This window comes from Arachis ipaensis, chromosome B3 (assembly GCF_059453495.1).
Source record: "Arachis ipaensis isolate K30076 ecotype BB chromosome B3, ASM5945349v1, whole genome shotgun sequence".
NCBI classification, from domain to species: domain Eukaryota; kingdom Viridiplantae; phylum Streptophyta; class Magnoliopsida; order Fabales; family Fabaceae; genus Arachis; species Arachis ipaensis.
Window position 1 is genome coordinate 33361434 of NC_142438.1, and position 7343 is coordinate 33368776.

Consider the following 7343-nt stretch of genomic DNA (forward strand, 5'->3'; position numbering starts at 1 on the left):
ATGGTGAACTGAGGGCAAGAACGGCGAGCAGTCTTCGGCATGGCTGAGATCAGGTCTGAGAAGAGGGTAGGAGTGAGGTGACTGGATCTCAAGTTCTGGGTAAGGTTGAGTCTATGCGAGGTGCTTTAAAGCGTGTTGATAGCTCAAAAAAGCTTGGCGAAAAGTTTTCGTCACGTTTTTTTGCACTTTTTGGCACACTTTAAAAGCATGACAAAAGGCTGCTTTTGTTGTAGTATTTTGTGTTAGGAGATGTAGTGGAGAAATCAGGTTTTGTGAGGTTAATATAACATATTTATTTTATTTACTAGATGTGGATTTGCATATCTTCGAATCGGATCCGCGGATGCAGCTGTGATATCCACGATCCGATCCTACTAGAGTGAGGATTGGATCAAATCCAATTCGATCGTCTTGTGGATTGGACAATGTCCACAAATTGCAAATTATATACATATAGATATCGTGGATCTGTAAATATTATCCAATCCATAAACTCCCCTAATCGGGTTAAATCTTGTTTTTGTTAAAACTTTTAATACCCTTGCATGCACATGTCTCCCAATATTTTAATTTGATTTTAAATTTAAAATTCTATTCTTTTTTTTTTTTGGATGATTTTGTTTTTATATATATCATTTCTCATTCAATTTACATAACAAAAAAAAATTATTTTTAGTTTTAAAATAATATTTTTTTCTTTTGAGTGTCTTTATCGAAATTGAAAGTAAGTTAAACTAATTCGTAAATCAGTTTAAATTTGACTCATTAACAATTATGAGCACGTGTTAAGTAAAATTGATCTGACATACTAAATGAGCATAACTTAAGTATAGATATACTTAGTTTATTAACTTGTAAGTTGGTTATATATATAACCACGATAAATCCGTTTATTTTAAATTTGTAGCAGCAATGACAATTTCAATGTAACTGAGACGGCGTAGCAGTACTAATTCCGATTACACTCGCAACAATAACAATTTTGATAGTTCCAACAGAACACAACAATAAGAATTATGAATGGAGGTTCAGTGTCAAAACGAAGAAGATGGTGCAGTCGCTTTCCTCCCCTAGTGAAAAGCTCCACCAGTAAAGATGGCGGCAACCAAGGTTTCTGGTGATAACGGCGCCAACCAAGGTTTCCAATGACATCGGCAGCAGAAGAACAGCTCCTCCCCGTTTACGTCACTTTCTCTCGTGCATCCGTTTCTCCCTTTCCTCGACAGCATCGGGGCGACCTCCTCTCCCTGTTCGGCTCCTCCCTGGTAGCAGCAACAAACCCTAATGGCATCGGAAACGGGGTGCAATAGCGATGGCTTTGACCCCAATCGATGGCAGTGGCAACGGTTAGTAGGACGGTGTGAGAACAGACCTTGTCCTTCTCCTTTGCGTTCATTGCCTTTTGCTTCTCCTTCACTCTTCGTCGTTGTTCTCCTTCTACTTTCAAGTTCTCGTTCTCCCTCTCCTCCCTGCAACAGCGACGGCGATGGCGGCTCCTAGCCCTGTCGGCGTCATCCTCTTCCCCATTCCTTATCTTCTTTTTCTGTTCCGTCACTCTCTCCTTTTTCTTTTCCGGTGTGCGTGTGTTGTGTTTAAATTTTGGAAAGGGGATGGCAGTTGGGGTAAAGGGGTTATGGTTAAGGTTTTCAATTTGGGAATTAGGGTAAAATTAGGATTTTTATAAGGAAATAAGAATAGAAGAGATATTTTGATAAAATTGAATAGTAGAATAATAATTTTAAAATCAAATTTACTCCATTAAAAATATTTAAGAACACTATTTATTAATATATCACTGAGTTCAAATAATTATTTCAAATTTTATTTATAAAATAAAGAGTAAAGATCCAATCCGGCCCTTGTCTATTTTCACGAAAGACAAAGCAATTCCTGTCCAAAAAAAAATGGACACTTCGACCCTCAACCTTTTTATTTTGGGACAATATGGTCCCTCTATTAAAAAATTTATTAAATAATAATAAAAATTAGTTTTATGGAGGTTTTATTTGTATTTTGTAGGGGTTTTAAACCCCCACAAAAGTCTTTTCAACAATATAACCAATTACTACCACTACTACTATTATCTTTTTCATCCTCATTATTATCACTCCTACCTCTATTATTTTTATTGTGTAACCATACTTTATCATCATCATTATCTCCTTTACCGTCATCATCACAAATACCAATATTATCAACATTAAAGTTCTCTTCTTTCATTTCTTATTCGATGTTATTTTTTTCCTTTAAAAGGTATTGTACTATAATTACTTTTTTATGTGGCATCATTTTTTATCAATGGTTTTTCTTCACTTAACCACCATTGATGAAGAAATTTTTTGAAAACAAAGTTATTAATAGTTTGTGGAGGTTTAAAACCCCACAAAATACAAATAAAATCCACACAAACTAATTTTTAATGAATTTTTTAACAGAGGGACCGTATTGTCCCAAAATAAAATGGGTTGAGGATTGAAGTATCCCTTCTTTTTGGACAGGAATCGCTTTGTCCTTCGTGAAAATGGACAAGAACCGGATTGGGTGTTTACTCTAAAATAAATATATTAATCACATTTTTATAAAATACAGTTTAAACCCAAAATATTAATTATTCAAATTAAATGATATAACTTTTTATTATTTTTTCTATTAGCAGAATTTTAATTTTAAATTATATAAAATAATCAATTATAATAAAATTACACCAAAATAAAACTCAAAATATTCATAAAATCAATTTAATTATTCTTAATAATTTTTTTAAAAATAAGGAGCTCAAATTAATAAAATAAATTATAACTTTTTTAATTAAATTTTTAAAAATACGGGTCGTTATATTCTACCCACCTTACAAAAATTTTTGTCCTTGAAAATTCTTATAAGATGGAAGAAATTTGAACTAACTTTACTTTTGAACACGTTAGAGAAAACGAAAAAAAATTTAGTATATATAATTTTCAAATACCAAGAACTCGTATGATTTGAATATAAGAGAAAAATGTGATGTAAAGTAGAAGCTACAAGATGATTCGATGACTGTTTTGTTGTGTCAAAATAGGTTCAAGGTCATATCAAAGAGTACAAGATTCATAAAAAAAAAAGTATAAACAACAACAAAGAGAGATAGTCCAGGAGATTCAAGCAGATATTTACAAACAAGGTCAAGCAAGGATACATTCGAATAAAGGAATATGATTGGAAAAAAAATAAGCAAATCACTTTCCATGAAAGAAATCTGAACAAAAGACTTCAATGTAATTATAAAAGAACAGACGGTGTACTAAGTCACAGGATACAAATAGAAATTGTGATTTAAGACTGAATTAATCATGAAAAATAACCTCTAACGTTCCTAAAACCCGTGATTCGCATCACCTATTAATTCTATTTCACCTATGAAAATTAATTAGTATTTTCGTATACACAAAGCATTAGTATTAAGTCGGCCAGACCTAATACTATGAGAGATGCAACGGTCGACTAACAGTGTTAATCAATAGGCAATCATGCATTTGAAACTCAAACTCTTGTCATTAGGACAAGTTCTACTGCATGACAGACACTCAGAGTATGCAGTGAAGTATTGTCAGTCTATTCCCAATGTTCTAACAGGAACGAACTGCTTTGATACTATAATGTAACACTCTAACTTTTAGCACCTCATGATCGCACTAAAAATCCATGCGTTACCTACCTCTAAACCTTTTTATTTAGTACTACATTTATCTAATATTGAGCCTTTGTGAAATACAACCGAATTTTTAATTAAGAAATCGATTTTTTTTTACTTTAAACCACTTAATCACATAAGTATATATTCACATAGCATTATATACATAAACTTATTCAAAGATTTTTAAATACAAGTCCTACCCCTCTAAAAACCAAAATAATAAACGACGAGGGAAAAAATAAAATCTAAGGCTCAACCAAATACAGAAAATATGAATACATATATACATAAACCTCTGTAGTTCGGTCGCGGCTTCGCGCCAAGGATTCATGAACCTGTCGCTGAAAAAGAAAATCTGTAGGGGTGAGAACATCGTCCTCGCATGTTCTCAGTAGGAAAAGTGAATGCCGTGAAAGTAAATAAATAAAATGCAAATAATTTCTTTATAACTTTAAAATAAATACCTTTATTTAATCTTTATAATTCTTTAAGACTTACTTTAAATACTTTAGTCAGTTTCTTCAAATTATGTTACTTTAAGCAAATTTTAGTCACGTTACTCAGTTTTGAGTTACATTAATCAATTTTCAATTACAGAAATTAGTTCATAGTCACCTCAAATTCATTAGCTATTCTTCAATTAAACAAATCAGATAGTTCACATATCAATTTTTAGTTACCTTAATGCTTGACATAATTAGAAACCAACAAACACAAGCAGACACACAATATAAACATACAAACAATTCACACATAAATCAATCGCAAGGAATTCAAAAATAACAACATAGTAACACATTAACTAACACTCAAGCAATTTACACAAATGCATATGATGAATGCCTTTCCAATCCTATGCAAGCCATGAGCTCATGCGTCGATTGTCTACTCGCAAACCGAATAATCAATATACTTCTGTCATTACCAAATTATCAATCATCATTTTTCATTCCTTTTCGTTTTCTCATATCTCCACATCACCAAATAATCAATCATACTTCTATCATTACCACATAATCATTCACACCTCCACATCACCACATAACCATTCACACATCCGCATCACCAGAAAGGTACACTTTCAGCCATTTATCAATCATAACATCAAAACGTTTAGTTTATAACCATTCAAATTTCTTCAACATTTAATCAAAATAAAATTTCTTTTCTTAATAAATCGAACTCAAATCATAATTCTTTTCAAGCATAATTCTTTTTTCAATAAATCGAACTGAAAACATGACTATTTTTGTAATAAATCAAAATCAAATAATATGATTCTTAAATCAATTTTTTTTTAAATAACGCTTCAAACAAAGTCTCAAAATTTTATAAAAGTTTCAGCAACATCTCCTCTAAAATTCAAACTTAAACCATCCTTACGGATTTTCTCTTTCTCAACAATTTTTCAGTCTGGTTCCAACAAATATCAAAACAGCATGATTCTCAATAATCAATCTATCTTAATTCAGTTTAATAAGCAATGTAATATTGTCAACATAACCAAGAAGAATCAAAATTTTCAAGAAATTAGTTCATCAAGAAAACTTTAATTCATTCAACAATTTTTAATTTCAATCTCGGTTCATCCAAATTCTCTTCAACACTCAACACAACATTATCCAATCAAATTAGCATATCCAGTAAATAATAATTTTCAAATCAGCTTGTAACAATATCCACCATCATCAAATAAATCTCAAATCAACAACCAAATCAAGAAATCAACATAATCAGAAATTTCAGATACAATCACAGTCTCAACCAAAATCAATCTCACCAATTAATCACTCACAAGAATGAAATCAGTCACAATCATAACCATAATCCAAACTCAATTCATCAATTAGTATACAACACTTATAAATTATTTGTAATTACTCAATAAGCTTTTTGGACATTCTTAAATTAAAAACTTTTAATTTTAAAACGAATCCCCTACCTTGATTTAGTTGAATCATAGGAATTAACCGTGATAAACTTGTTTATTTTGAATTTGCAACAGCAGCGACAATTCCAATGCAACCGAGACGACGACAGCAGCACCAACTCTGATTACGTTCACGGCAACAATAATTTTGACAGTTCCAGAAGAACACAATAGTAAGGATTATGAATGGAGGTTCAGTGTCAAAACAACGAGGATGGTACAGTCGCTTCCCTCCCCCGGTGAAAAGCTCCAGTAGTAAAGATGGCAACAACCAAGGTTTTTGGTGACAGTGGCGGCAGAGGAACAATTCCTCCTCGGTTACATCACTTTCTCTCGCACATCCATTTCTTCCTTTCCGCGACAGCATCGACGACGACCTCCTTTCCCTGTTCAGCTCCTCCCAGCGGCGGCTCTATCAATGGCAGCAGCAACAAACCCTAATGGCGACGGGAACGGGTGCGATGGCGACGATTTTGACCCCAATCGATGGCAGCGGCGGCGGCAGAGCAGGACAGTGTGAGAACAGACCTTGTCCTTCTCTTCTGCATTCATCACATTCTGCTTCTCCTTCACTCTTCGTCGTTCTTCTCCTTCTCCTTTCAATTTCTTGTTCTCCCTCTCTTCCTTGCAACAGCGACGGCAACGGCGACTCCTAGCCTTGCCGGTGTCGTCTTCTTCCCCCTTCTTTCTTTTCTTTCTCTGTTCCATCACCCTCTCCCTTTTCTTTTCTTGTGTGCATGTGTTGTATTTAAATTTTAGAAAGGGGATGGCGGTTGGGATAAAGGGGTTAGGGTTAGGATTTTTAATTTGGGAATTAGGAATTAGAGTAAAATTAGGATTTTTATAAAGAAATAAGGATAGAATAGATATTTTAATAAAATTGAATAGTAGAATAATAATTTTAAAACCAAATTTACTCCATTAAAAATTTTTAAGAACACTATTTATTAATATATCACTTAGTTTAAATAATTATTTTAAATTTAATTTATAAAATAAACATATTAATTACATTTTATAAAATACAGTTTAAACCTAAAATATTAATTATTCAAATTAAATGATATAACTTTTTATTATTTTTTATTAGTCAAACTTTAATTTCAAATTATATAAAATAATTAATTATAATAAAATTATACAAAAATAAAACTCAAAATATTTATAAAATTAATTTAATTATTTTTAATAAATTTTTTAAAAATAAAGAATTTAAATTAATAAAATAAATTATAATTTTTTTATTTAAATTTTTAAAAATGCGGATGGTTATAATTAAACCAGCAGGAGTAATAATACATGGGTAGTTGGGTACTACCTCGAACGATTCTTTTGCATCATGTGCTGTATTACTAAGAATGACAACTTTAAATTAAATTTACAGCATTTAACACTCGAACACTAGTAGCAGCAACCTACCACACAGGCATAAAATAACAAAGTCATATTTAAACAAAATTATAAATAATAAAATATTTGAAAGAGAAAAAATGCTCCAATCCGAGACACTAATTGGTTCCTAAAATGCATACTTTTTTTTTGCAAACTAACAAGCAAGAAACAATGTAAAAAATTGACAATATCAACAATAAAATTATTATCAATCTGATAGCACTACGTGTTTATGCACTACGTAGTAAATCAAAATCATTTATGCACTACGTATCCATAGTTGGCAACTGCCAACTACATATTTCGTTGTTAAAATAGCTTTTTTCATATACTAATATATCTCACTTG